We start from the raw sequence: 14,794 nt of genomic DNA, 5'->3' as shown, positions 1-14,794 counted from the left end.
ATCATATCCGAACCAATCTGAGCCTTTGCATAATCTTTTTAGGGTTTTGCTTTGTTGATTTGCGGTTGCATCGTCATGTCTAGTTGCTGGTCTTAGAGTCTAGTCTTTTAGAGTTTCGAATTCTAGTCATAAGTTGTCACGCCGCCTCCGCACCATCATCATCACCCCTGCCATCTACCACCACCGCTTATCCGCCACCGCTTCGAATCCGTATCCATATACCACCACAGCTGTCATATACCACCACTGCTGCCATCTACCACCATATATCCACCACCAATCTGAGTTCTTGTCATATTAGGTTTGTTTTCGAGATCCATCTAGATTCCGATTCGTGTTTCCTTGCCGGAGTAGGTTTCGGAAAAAAAAAGTCCAGAAACCACGCTCCGTTTAGGCCCAAAATTTTTTGAAAACGCATTTTTCGAAAAAAATTCTGGCTATCCTATTTTTATGTGTTTCTGAGTGTTTTTAGACAGGTGCCATTATAGGAAGTTTTTTTGACCCGTTTCCAGTTTTTGGGTCCGGGCAGTCGAAAAAAAAAAATTGGTCGAAAAAATTTCGTGCCCATCCTGTCAGTTTGACCTAGGAAGAGTTTTGAGACACTCGCCATTATAGTGATTTTTCGCAAAAAAAAAGCAGCGCAAAAAAAAAAGAAAGAGCGCAAAAAAAAGAGCAAAAAAAAAATTCTAGAGTGTGCTTTTCCCTTGTTTACGTGCCGCGCCGTGATTTTGTTAGTGTTCTAGGCTCGCGTCTCTAGCACAGTCTAGCCTAGGACCAGCACAGTACCGTCGTTGAGCGTTTATTCAACTTTGCATCTCTGAATTGATTATTGCTGACCCTTTTTGCTACCATATTATAAGCCTTCCCAGCTTCACGTACATCTACGTCGTGCGTTTGACTCTCCCTGGTAATCGCTCTATCCAAGCTTTGAGAGTTTTTGACTACAACGGTTGCCGATCACCGCCTGCTGCTTGGTAAGAACTGGTAAGAATTTGAGATTTGCTTGACGGATTTGTGACACCCACCACCACCTCTTGTTAGTAGTCTGTAGGATCATATTCTTGTGTGTTTCTATTGCTGCTAACCATGCCAGGATCACAAGCCGACGAGACTGACTGGGAGAACATGACGAATAAGGATTGGCATGATAAATTTCAGCAAATGATGAGTGGACAGGTGCAAGACGTGCTAAACAGATTTGAAGAGGCCATGGAGAAGATAGATGGCATGGAGAAGACATTCGAAACAAAGCTCGATAACAAGTTTAATGAATTGCTCGTGCGTCTTCCACCACCACCACCCGCTGCACCTAACGCACCTCTCCAACAACAAGAACAAAGACTACCTCCACGTCGCGAAATAGACTCCGCCGAGCAAGCCGTGTTCCTCTTGCGTTTGGCCAAACTGTTGGTGCTGCTGTTGATACTTTTGTGGCTCCTGCTGCTGATGCGGAGGAGGATGATTATGTGGGAGATTACGAGGATGAGGTTGCTCAAAATCAGAACTACGTGCAACCACCAGCACCACCACCAGCAGGTCGACCTCAGGTATATATTCGTAATGGTAGGCCTGCACCACCACCTCAGGTACGAGATGATGTCCATATTCCTAAACTAAAATTGAATATTCCACCATTTGAGGGTAGATATGTTCCTGATATATATCTTACTTGGGAGTTAGAAACTGAACAACGTTTTACATGTTTACAATATCCCGAGGAGAGACGGGTTGCTGCTGCTGTTTGTGCTTTCACTAGTTTTGCATGTGTCTGGTGGTCTGAACATTGTAGATTATATCCTATTCCAACTACTTGGGCTGCTTTGAAAACTTCTATGCATACGCGTTGGGTTCCACCATATTATCAACGTGAATTGCTTCAAAAATTGCAGCGTTTAAGACAAGGAAAAAATTCTGTAGAAGAATATTATCAGGAATTACAAACTGGCATGATTCGATGTGGTATTGTTGAGGAGAATGAAGCTATGCTTGCATGTTTTCTGGGTGGATTAAATAGAGAGATTCAGACCATCCTAGACTATAAGGAGTATACTAATATCACTCGTTTATTCCATCTTGCTTGTAAAGCTGAACGTGAAGTGCAGGATCGACAAGCATTGGCGCGAACTAACTTTTCTGCAGGCCGACCTTCATCATGGACACCGCGTGCATCTTCTACTTCAACTGCACCAGCACCTCAATCAGGTGCCTCCTACAGCCGTGATACAAGAAAACTGGAACAACCACCATTATCTGCCAAGAGCGCACCTGCCGGGCCTGCACAGAGTTCTTCTTCTTCCAGGGCATCAACAGGGCACACAAGTGATATTATTTGTCGTCGTTGTAAGGGAGGAGGTCATTATGCGAGAGGATGCAAATCTCCGCGTGTGATGATTGCTACCGAGGGTGGTGGATATGAGTCCGCTAGTGACTATGATGAGGAGACATTGGCTCTTATTACACATGAAGAACATGGTGGAGATGATTCTGATCATGAGACGCAATACATGGCTCCTGAAGACGCTGACAGGTATGAATGTTTAGTTGCTCAAGGTGTTTTGAGTGTGCAGGTCACACAAGCTGAGCAAAATCAGAGGCACAATTTGTTCCATACCAAGGGAGTTGTGAAGGAACGTTCTGTGCGCGTCATAATAGACGGAGGGAGCTACAACAACTTGGCTAGAATGGAGATGGTGGAGAAGCTTTCTCTCACCACAAGACCACATCCACATCCTTACTACATCCAATTGTTCAACAACAGCGTCAAGGTTAAGGTAACACGTACTGTTCGTGTGCATTTTAGTATCTCTACATATGCTGATTATGTTGATTGTGATGTGGTACCTATGCAAGCATGTTCCTTATTACTTGGTAGACCATGGCAATTTGATAAAAATTCTATACACCATGGTAGAAACAATCACTATACTCTTGTTCATAAGGATAAAAATATTACTTTGCTTCCTATGACTCCTGATTCCATTTTGAAAGATGATATTAATAGAGCTAATAAAGCAAAACAGGAGAAGAATAAGAGTGAAAATCAGATTGTGGAAAAAGAATTTGAGCAACAAATGAAGCCTAATAATAAACCATCTAGTGTTGCTTCTGAAATTAAATTGAAAAGTGCATGTTTATTTGCCACCAAATCTGATATTGATGAGCTAGATTTCAGCAAATCTGTTTGCTATGCTTTTGTGTGCAAAGAGGCATTATTTTCATTCGAGGACGTGCCTTCCTCTTTGCCTCCTGCTGTCACTAACATTTTGCAGGAGTTCGTTGACATTTTTCCACAAGACGTGCCACCGGGATTACCGCCTATTCGAGGGATTGAGCATCAGATTGACTTAATTCCCGGTGCTTCACTACCAAACCATGCACCATACCGTACCAATCCAAAGGAGACAAAGGAGATTATGCGTCAAGTACAAGAGCTTCTCGACAAAGGTTATATACGCGAATCCCTTAGTCCTTGTGTTGTTCCTATTATTCTAGTGCCGAAAAAGGATGGTACATCACGTATGTGTGTTGATTGTAGAGGCATTAATAATATTACTATTCGTTATCGTCATCCTATTCCTAGGCTAGATGATATGCTTGATGAATTGAGTGGCTCTACAATATTCTCCAAAGTTGATTTGCGTAGTGGCTACCATCAAATTCGTATGAAATTGGGAGATGAATGGAAAACAGCATTTAAAACTAAGTTTGGATTATATGAGTGGTTAGTCATGCCTTTTGGGTTAACTAATGCACCTAGTACTTTCATGAGATTAATGAACGAAGTTTTACGTGCTTTCATTGGACGATTTGTGGTAGTTTACTTTGATGACATATTGATTTATAGAAGATCTTTGGAAGAACATTTGGAACATTTACGTGCTGTTTTTATTGCTCTACGTGATGCACGTTTGTTTGGTAACCTTGGGAAGTGCACCTTTTGCACTGACCGAGTATCTTTTCTTAGCTATGTTGTTACTCCACAGGGAATTGAAGTTGATAAAGCCAAGATTGAAGCTATTGAGAGTTGGCCGCAGCCCAAAACGGTCACACAAGTGAGGAGTTTTCTTGGCCTCGCTGGATTCTATAGGCGTTTTGTGAGAGATTTCAGCACCATTGCTGCACCTCTCAATGAGCTTACAAAGAAAGATGTGCCTTTTCTTTGGGGTACCGCACAGGAAGAAGCCTTCACGGTATTGAAAGATAAGTTGACACATGCTCCTTTACTCCAACTTCCTGATTTTAATAAGACTTTTGAGCTTGAATGTGATGCTAGTGGAATTGGATTAGGAGGTGTGTTATTACAAGATGGCAAACCTGTTGCATACTTTTCTGAAAAATTGAGTGGGCCTAGTCTGAATTATTCTACTTATGATAAAGAATTATATGCTCTTGTTCGGACTTTAGAAACATGGCAACATTATTTATGGCCCAAAGAATTTGTTATACATTCTGATCATGAATCTTTGAAACATATTAAAAGTCAAGCTAAACTGAATCGTAGACATGCTAAATGGGTTGAATTCATTGAGACTTTCCCTTATGTCATTAAACACAAGAAGGGAAAAGAAAATGTTATTGCTGATGCATTGTCTCGTCGCTATACTATGCTTTCACAACTTGACTTCAAAATATTTGGTTTGGAGACCATCAAAGATCAATATGTGCATGATGCTGATTTTAAAGATGTAATGCAGAATTGTAAAGAAGGAAGAATGTGGAACAAGTTTGTTGTTAACGATGGATTTGTGTTTCGTGCTAACAAGCTATGCATTCCAGCTAGCTCCGTTCGTCTTTTGTTGTTGCAGGAGGCGCATGGAGGAGGATTAATGGGACACTTTGGCGTGAAGAAGACGGAGGACGTACTTGCTACACATTTCTTTTGGCCAAAGATGAGACTGGATGTTGAGCGTTTTATTGCTCGCTGCACTACATGTCAAAAAGCTAAGTCACGACTCAATCCTCATGGTTTATATATGCCTTTGCCTGTACCTAGTGTTCCTTGGGAGGATATATCTATGGACTTTGTTTTAGGTTTACCTCGAACAAAGAAGGGGAGAGATAGCATATTTGTTGTCGTGGATAGATTCTCGAAAATGGCACACTTTATACCATGTCATAAAAGCGATGATGCTGTTAATGTTGCTGATTTGTTCTTTCGTGAAATTATTCGCTTGCATGGTGTGCCAAATACTATTGTTTCAGATCGTGATACTAAATTTCTTAGCCACTTTTGGAGATGTTTATGGGCTAAGTTGGGGACTAAACTGCTTTTTAGTACTACTTGTCACCCCCAAACTGATGGACAAACTGAAGTAGTCAATAGAATGTTGTCTACTATGCTTAGCGCTGTTTTGAAGAATAATAAGAAAATGTGGGAGGAATGCTTGCCTCATATTGAATTTGCTTATAATCGTTCATTGCATTCTACTACTAAGATGTGCCCTTTTGAAGTTGTGTATGGTTTCCTACCTCGTGCACCTATTGATTTGTTGCCTCTTCCATCTTCGGAGAAGGTTAATTTTGATGCTAAACAACGTGCTGAATTGATTTAAAAATGCATGAGTTAACTAAGGAAAACATTGAGCGTATGAATGCTAAATATAAACTTGCTGGAGATAAGGGTAGAAAACATGTTGTGTTTGCACCTAGAGATCTTGTTTGGTTACATTTGTGTAAGGATAGATTTCCTGATTTGCGCAAATCAAAGTTAATGCCACGTGCTGATGGTCCCTTTAAGGTGTTAGAGAAAATAAATGATAATGCATATAAACTGGAGCTGCCTGCAGATTTTGGGGTTAGTCCCACTTTTAACATTGCAGATTTGAAGCCTTATTTGGGTGAGGAAGATGAACTTCCGTCGAGGACGACTTCATTTCAAGAAGGGGAGGATGATGAGGACATCAATACAATTGTTACACCCACAGCCCCTGCTGCTATACATACTGGACCAATTACTAGAGCTCGTGCATGCCAACTAAATTACCAGGTACTTTCGTTTCTTGGTAATGATTCTAATGTTCATGAGAATATGATGCTGCCTAAATTGGATACATTTGTTTTGCTTACAAATGAAGGGCCTAGCTTGGAGAAGGATGAACATTGGAGCAAGAACAAGCATGGAGATGATGGCATGCGCAAGGGGGACAAGAACGGAGTTACAAGTGATGGTTTCAGGACTTTGAAGCCACCATAATGGGTGCATGAAGCCTTGGACGAAATACACAAGATGCCACTTCATAAATTTCGTCCCGAGGCTATTTTAGGTGCTGCGTCACCTTATTATTGGGCCAGGCCCATGTAATTTCGAAATACATAAGTATAGGCTATTTTTAGAGTTCGTATGTGTGGGGAAACAAGAGATAGGGTTGATTTCGGACCCCTCCACCAGGGCCATGAAATCAACCCCCTTCTTCCTCCATATATACAGCCCTTAGGGCATCGTTTAGACTTTGGGTTTTGTTTAGATTAAAAGTTCGCCATAGCTGCAACTTCGCGTACTTCGTTTGTGTTCAACGACCAGACAAAGGCGTCATAGAACCCCACCTTGATCAATAAAGCTTTCATCTTATATTCGCAATATCCAGATTGCAATCTCAGTTTCTTGCTTGTTCTTCGTTTGCTCGCAGGAAACAGGCCCTCGTGGTCAGGTTGATCATGCTCCGGCGTGGTTAATAACCTCTCGGAGTTGGTTTAGCGATTGCTAAGGCGCGACGTCCTCGCACGTTCGTAGTCGGATCGTCAAAGTCGACTGACACCAAAGCGATATCCATCATCTCATCGAAAGACGGGACACCTTAGCCTCTATCATGACCATACCCTCGAAATCACTTCTATCTTTGCTTGCTAGTTGTTCGCTCTATCGCTATGTCGCGCTACCTACCACTTGTTTATCATGCCTCCCTTATTGCCATGTCAAGCCTCTAACCCACCTTCCTAGCAAACCGTTGTTTGGCTATGTTACCACTTTTGCTCAGCCCCTCTTATAGTGTTGCTAGTTGCAGGTGAAGTTGAAGTTTGTTCCATGTTCGAACATGGATATGTTGGGATATCACAATATCTCTTATTTAATTAATGCATCTATATACTTGGTAAAGGGTGGAAGGCTCGGCCTTATGCCTAGTGTTTTGTTCCACTCTTGCCGCCCTAGTTTCCGTCATACCGGTGTTATGTTCCTTGATTTTGCGTTCCTTACGCGGTTTGGTGTTATGGGAACCCCTTGACAGTTTGCTTTGAATAAATCTCCTCCAGCAAGGCCCAACCTTGGTCTTACATTTTCCTAACAACCTATTACCCTTCCCTTTGGTCGGCCAACTCGAGGGTCATCTTTATTTTAACCCCCCGGGCCAGTGCTTCTCTATGTGTTGGTCCGTACCGAGTAGACTGCGGGGCCACCTCGGGGAAACTTGAGGTTTGGTTTTACTCGTAGGATGTCTCATCCGGTGTTGCCCTGAGAACGAGATATGTGCAGCTCCTATCGGGATTGTCGGCACATCGGGTGGCTTTGCTGGTCTTGTTTTACTATTGTCGAAATGTCTTGTAACCGGGATTCCGAGACTGATCGGGTCTTCTCGGGAGAAGGAATATCCTTCGTTGACCGTGAGAGATTGTGAGGGGATAAGTTGGGACACCCCTGCAGGGTAAGAACTTTCGAGAGCCGTGCCCGCGGTTTTGTGGCAGATGGAAATTTGTTAATATCCGGTTGTAGAGAACTTGACACTTAACTTAATTAAAATGAATCAACCACGTGTGTAGCCATGATGGTCTCTTTTCGGCGGAGTCTGGGAAGAGAACACAGTCTTGTGTTATGCTTGAACGTAAGTAGTTTCAGGATCACTTCTTGATCACTTCTAATTCACCACCGTTGCGTTGATTCTCTTCTCGCTCTTATTTGCGTATGTTAGCCACCATATATGGTTAGTGCTTGTTGCAGATCCACCCCATTACCCCTTTCCTACCCATAAGCTTAAATAGTCTTGATCTCGCGGGTGTGAGATTGTTAAGTCCTCGTGACTCACTGATACTTCCAAACAGTTGCAGGTGCCGATGATACCAGTGCAGGTGACGCAACCGAGCTCAAGTGGGAGATCGATGAAGATCTTGATCGTTGTTTTGTTTCGTTTCCCGTTGATCGGTAGTGGAGCCCAGTTGGGGTTGTCTTCTTTTATTTTGGTTCCGTAGTCGGACCTTGATTGTATTTTGGATGATGTATGTTTAACTTGTATTTGTGTGAAGTGGCGAGTGTAAGCCAACTCTTTATCCCTTTCTTATTCGGTACATGGGATTGTGTGAAGATTACCCCTCTTGCGACAAACCTAACATGCGACTATGCCTCTAAGTCGTGCCCCAACACGTGGGAGATATAGCCGCATTGTGGGTGTTATAACTGCAACCACCCCAAGCAACAGCCACCGCCTGCGCTGCTAGCCGTACGAAGGGGGCCATCCCCATGGTTCAGTCCCCACCACCACCGCGACATATTGAAATGATATTTCTTCTATTCTAGTCCTCATGAATATTGAATTTGTTAATATCTTCTGTGGGGCTGACGAAGATGATGTGATGACCCTCAGCGCCTGCATAAGCTAGCCCATGCTTTGGCCGAAAAGCCAGATTCGTTTGGGGGCGGGGGACACCACCCCATAGATAACACCGCCAGTCGGGCCGGCACCAAGCCATGGCAGGACCCCCGCAACGCTACCAGACATGCCGTACATGGATATGGCACAGGATCCGGACATGCATATGGCACAGGATCTAGACGATGACGACGATGACAATGACGGTACATTTACCAACGTTGATAAGTACTTCAACGAACATGGGTACGGTGACGAATTCTTGGGGCCTCCTTCTCAAGAACCCAACCCTGCAAAAGACGATCTAGCTGGTACCGCGGAGAAACCCAGTTGCAACAGGCGTCGTCTGGCATTCAATTCTCAGGAGACGCCTCCAGCTGCCGCCTTCACCGAGCCTCAGATAGCCGAGGTGTGAAATATTATCGGCCCCAACACACTCAAGAAGGTTGTCTGTGAGCAGAACTCGATCCCATTACACCGGAAGAATAAGGGATGGAAAAGGAAGAGTAACAAGGGTGCGAGCCAGCCGGCACCGAGTACGATCCGTGCTCAGGATGGGCCACCTTCACCTAAGGATATCTTGAGGAAGGTGCATGTGGCGGGTAGGCTGATGCTACCGACTAATCTGCTCAATGCTGCAACTGGTGCTATGCGGAGTCTGCATGACAGTGTTCTTTCTTTGGAGAAGCGGCATCTCCAAGAGAATGATGTGGCATACCCGGTTTTCATGGCCAAGGTGCCAGCGGGCAAGGGCTTTGTGGATAGCGCCATCGGGGGTATGATCGTCATGTGGTTTGATGACATCTTCGCTATGTTTAACCTTCATCCGCTCCACTACACCTTCGTTCGGCTATTTTCACTGAGTATGGAGATGCGGATCATTAGAGACAAGACCCCGGACATCGTGATAGTCGACCCCTTCTACATGCGTGCCAAGATCTTGGGCAGCGCTGGGGACCGGCAAGTCGCGAGTTCATACCTCGAAGGCTTCATTCTGGCAAACCCAGATAAGGATAACTTCCTCGTGCCTTACTTTCCCGAGTAAGTCATCCCCTCACTGCCCTGTAACATATGATTTCTTAGATTTCGATCGTTCTTTTTTTCTAACATTCCATGTTTTGTGCAGTGACACGCATTGCACACTCATCCTCTTAAGCCTGAAACATTCCATGGCCACGTATTTCGACTCGGACCATCAGTCGAAGAAAGACTACACAAATATCAAGAAAGTTCTGGATGATGTTCTCCCTGGCTATGCCAGATCTAGAGGCACCTTCAGCAGGCCACTTCGTAGGTACGACAAGCACGTGTTCGCCCACAATACGACGTTCCCCCGCGTCAAGCAGCCGCCTGGCAGTCAGAAGGATGCCTACTACGCCCTCCATCACATGCGGGCGATCGTACGGGACCATAATCACCTTCTGCTACCAAATAATCTCAAAGGTTGGGCCGCAAGCTTATCGGCAATCCAGGATGCGGACATCAGACAAGAATTCTTTTGCATCTAGTCAGAGTTTGTGGAAATCATCCATCAAGATGTCCTTCGTACCTCGGGGCAGTTCTACCTCAGATATCAACCGTCCAACAGTGAGATAGAAACAACGCTACAAATGCAGGCTGACAACGCCCGCGATTTCATGACCATCACGATAGATGGCGGCTTCATCCACGCTCCGGTCCCTGAGTCAAGTCGAAAGTAGTGATGCTATGTGTAGTTTTGAAATATCGATTAGCTCATGCTGTAATTAAACTTTAATGAACTTGTATGTCTCTTTGGTTTGGACAGTCGTTCAACTTATATGTAATCGATGCTATTTATTAGTAGGACCATGAATCGTGCTATTAATGTCTTGCTTTTCTCTTCCGATCCTTTTGTTGCATACTTATATATTGCTTATGTATTTATTATGAATTGCTACTAACGTTTTGTTTGGCTAGTGCATAGAGATTCCGTCGTATGTCGTGTACAAGGGTAAGGTTCCCGGAGTCTACGACGACTGGGAGGAGTGTCGAAGATAGGTTCACCATTTCAGCGGTAACAGTTACAAAGGGTACACCACTAGGGCGGAGGCGGAAGCTAGATACGTGCGCTATCTAGCGGGAGAGAGAGGAGGGAGCGGAGAAGGAACTGGATGAAGACCAGTTTCATCGTGATGATGCTCATCGTGATGACTGCAGCTCTCTTCTATGTGATGGTAGTTTAGATGATCAATATCGACTTGTAATGTGAAGACAAACTCGCTACTCATGGTCTCGAGACTTGTAATGTTCTAACTTTGTTCGGTCTTTTGAATCAGAGACTAATATGATGAATTGTATTCGGAGACTAATCTTCTATTGTATTCGATGAATCTCCTGTTTATATGTTGTGCTGTCTATATTCTGTGCAGGAATATATTTTGTAACCTGTGCAAATATCAAAAAAGAAAAAAAATCCTAATATTCATACTAGTGGCGCACCACATTGCACTTTAGTGCCGCACTGCAATAAACACACTAGTGGCGCACTACCTAGAAGTGCGCCATTAGTAACCCAGAGCACAAGGTAAATATGGCCCCCCTGGGAGGCGTAGTAATGGCGCACCATTTGACATACTAATGGCGCACTCCCTGGTGCGCCACTATTGTCTTGTATAATAATGGCGCACTAGGGGTGCGCCATTAGTATTAGTTAGTAGTGGCGTGATGATAGTGGTGCACCTGTAGTGCACCATTAATGGCCAAAACAGGTGCACCACTAATTAGCCTTTTCCTAGTAGTGTTCCCCCGAGCAATTGGGGGCTTTGAATTCTTTTTTGTTGCCATCGACAAGTTTACAAAGTAGCCAGAAGTGACTACCATGAGAAAGGTGATTGCTTAGTCAGCTATCAAGTTCTTGAAAGAATTGGTGTGTCATTTCAGAGTTCCAGCAAAGATCATCACAGACAATGATAGCCAGTTCACGAGCCACACCTTCATGCAATATGTTCACACCCTCGGACGCAAAATCTCATTCACTTCTGTGGCACATCCATGGAGCATGATAGAGGCGAGGGTGTCCCGATCTTTCCATGAGATGATAACTATCGATTTGATGGAGACGGCTTTGATGATCCGACTACAAACCTGCACGACGTTGCGCCTTAGCAATCGCTAAACCAACTCCGAGGGGTTATTGACCATGCTGGACCACGATCAACCTAACCACGAAGGTTTATTCCTGCAAGCAATCAAAGAACAAGCAAGGATATGATTAAGCAATCTGAATATTGTGAGTATGGATGAAGTATTGATAAAAGTGGGGTTTCATAAGCGGTCTTGGTCTGGTCGTTCGACACAAACGAAGTACACGAAGTTGCGGCGATGGCTAACTTTTAACTAAATAAAACCCAAGTCTAAACGATGCCTTAAGGGCTATATTTATAGGGAAAAGAGAGGGGATTTTGTCCACCCTTGGCAAGGTGGGACTAAAACACCTCCTAAGTCGTTTCCCCTACAATATGGACTCTAAAAATAGATTACATGGGCCTGGCCCAAAATAAGGTGGCGCAACACCAATAATAAGCTATGGACGAAATTCATGAAAGGCCATCTTGTATATTTCATCCATCTTCTTGTATGTCATCATGGTGGTTTCAAAGTCCGGAAATCTCCACTTGAACCTCCGTTCTTGTTCTCTTCGCACGCACCTTCATCTCCGTGCTTGACCATGCTCCAATGTTCAACCTTCTTGTCTGTGCTAGGCCCTTCAATAGCAAGCAACACAAATGTATCTAAGTTAGGCAGCATCATATTCTCGTGAACACTAGAAACATTATCAAGAAACGAAAGTACCTGATAATTTAATTGGCGTATCTGAGCCCTAGCAACTGTTCCAAGAGGTAAAACAACAGGGGATATGGGTGTAACTGTGGTAGCCATGTCCTCATCATCCGCCCTTCTTGAAAACAAAGCCGTCCTTGGCGTTGCTTAATCTGAAATCTGGCTAACAAAAGAGACAAGGTGTACACATTGTATATGTATATGTCATCGATTTTTATTGATCTTAGTTGGGGCACATGTGACACAGTTATACAAGAGCACCCTTCAAAAGTCGTGAAATATAAAGCCAATATATTATCACAAGAAGTCAAAGGCATGAAAATATTGCAACTCAGTTTGCACATATAAGTGGAGCTCTTATTCATATCAAAAGATTGACAATGCTTATCATTAAACCATCCCAACATTGATGAACCATCACCAAGATTAGAGGTCATATCAAAATGATAAACATTGGCACAATTATTTTCAAACGTATTTGATCCCAATTTGTGTTATTCCCTGATTCACATGGTTCTTTCGCATCAATAGTTAATTCAATGGGTTCACTCAAAATTGTTTGATCACATGGCAAAGTCAAATTATGAACATAATCCTCTAAAATAGCTGGTGTGATCAAACTAGTGGGTAGCTCATCGCATGGTTCATTTTAATTGACAAGGCATTCATCATACTCATGTGGCTCTTATGATCAACAAAGATGATGTAGGCACTCTAGGTGGCGACACGACACATGGTGGAGGTGATGTAGTGCTCTCAACAATGGATGTTGTTTTCATAGGAGACGAAGTAGTGGAAGGAACAACCGTTGCAACTCTTGGGATTTGCACCCTCCGCTTGTTTGTCTTGTGGGCAACATGTCTTGTTATCTCCTGTTTAGCTTTGCAAGCAAGAGGAAACAAACGGTCCATAGGATAACATGTTTCATGAATTAGTATCTCCTAAATGTCACGGTTTAATCCTCCCCAAAATTTACCCATAAAATCTTCTTCACTTTCTTCTAAAGAGGTATGCAACAAGGTAGTTTGTAAATCATCATAATATTTCGTTACGGTGTCACTACCTTGTTTTAAATGTTGCAACTTTTTCATCATGTCACGAGTATAATAAGTGGGGACAAATGTATGTCTCATGGCAAGTTTCAAATCATCCCAAGTAGTAGGTATATAATCAGGGTGTAACCTACAATATTCACTCCACCAAACTAAAGCATAACCGGTGAAAGACCCAACCGCAACCTTAACTTTTTTATGTTCATCAAAAGTATGAGAAGCAAATATATTATTTATGTTGAACTCCCATTCAATATATAAAGCAGGTCTAAAACGGCCATTAAATGGTGGTATAGAAACAGTAACTTGATCATGTGCATCTGAATATTTGTGCACCTCTCGCGGCGGTTGTGATATTTGCATAGGTGATGGAACGTCTCCCATGATCGACAAAGCCCATGAATTAACTCTGGATCCTGTCATGATTAGTAGAAACAAGAAACAAAATGCAAAAATAATGTTCCTATGAATGACTAGGAAGTGGTGGTAAAACGCTCACAGTATAGCAAATCAAAGTCTTATAAGTTCTTACCATGCAGCAGGAGGTGACCGGCAACCAGCAGTGTCAAATAACTCCAAAAGTTGATAAAGCGATTGCCAGGTGAACGGACGTATACACAGTGTAGAAACATGTGAAGTTGGGTTGGCTTTATATGTGTGGAAAAAATGCTACAACCACAATAGTTAATGCAAGCTGAAAATTTGTTCAAAGTGGTCGACTGCTGGTCCTAGGCTAGACTGTACTAGAGACGCGAGCCTAATACACAGACGAATTCACGATATGCGGCGAACAACAGCCGTACTGTTCTTTTAACCACGCCCTTTTTTCTACAGCAACAAGACACGTGGAACACTATTTTTTTGCTTCCTTCTCCACGTATCACTTACATGCACACCAAGTCTGGTTCCCTTTTTTTCTCTATAGGATCAGTCGAAATTGGCCTATCTCTTTTTTTCAAACTCTCTCTCTCTCTCTCCAAAAGAAACAAATCTCTTTCCTTTGTTTTATCAAACAAGCCATGTGATGCCTTCTTTTAACAAGAGAAACTTTCTCAAACGAACTAGTACTACTAGTCTAGAGATTTCCCTGTCCTTTTTTACTTCCAACAAAAGTTGCCCTTTTTTTCAACTATCTCTTAGGAAACAACCTCTCTCTCCAAAGAAAAATCAAATCTGCATAGAACTCGCTTATTTGTTTCCTTCTTTTAAGATGAGCAAAAAAAAGGATCCTTACCTATAATAAAAATTCGGGTCTGCCTTTCTGAACAAGGCAATTGATGGGCACCTTCCTTTTTTTGCTGCGATTTTGCACTTGTCCCGTAATGGCTTCTCCTTCCTTTTTTTGCTGCGATCTCCAATACTACC

Source organism: Triticum aestivum, chromosome 4A, assembly GCF_018294505.1.
Source record: "Triticum aestivum cultivar Chinese Spring chromosome 4A, IWGSC CS RefSeq v2.1, whole genome shotgun sequence".
NCBI lineage: Eukaryota > Viridiplantae > Streptophyta > Magnoliopsida > Poales > Poaceae > Triticum > Triticum aestivum.
The sequence above is the reverse complement of the archived record's forward strand: the minus strand, read 5'-3'. Positions refer to the sequence as shown.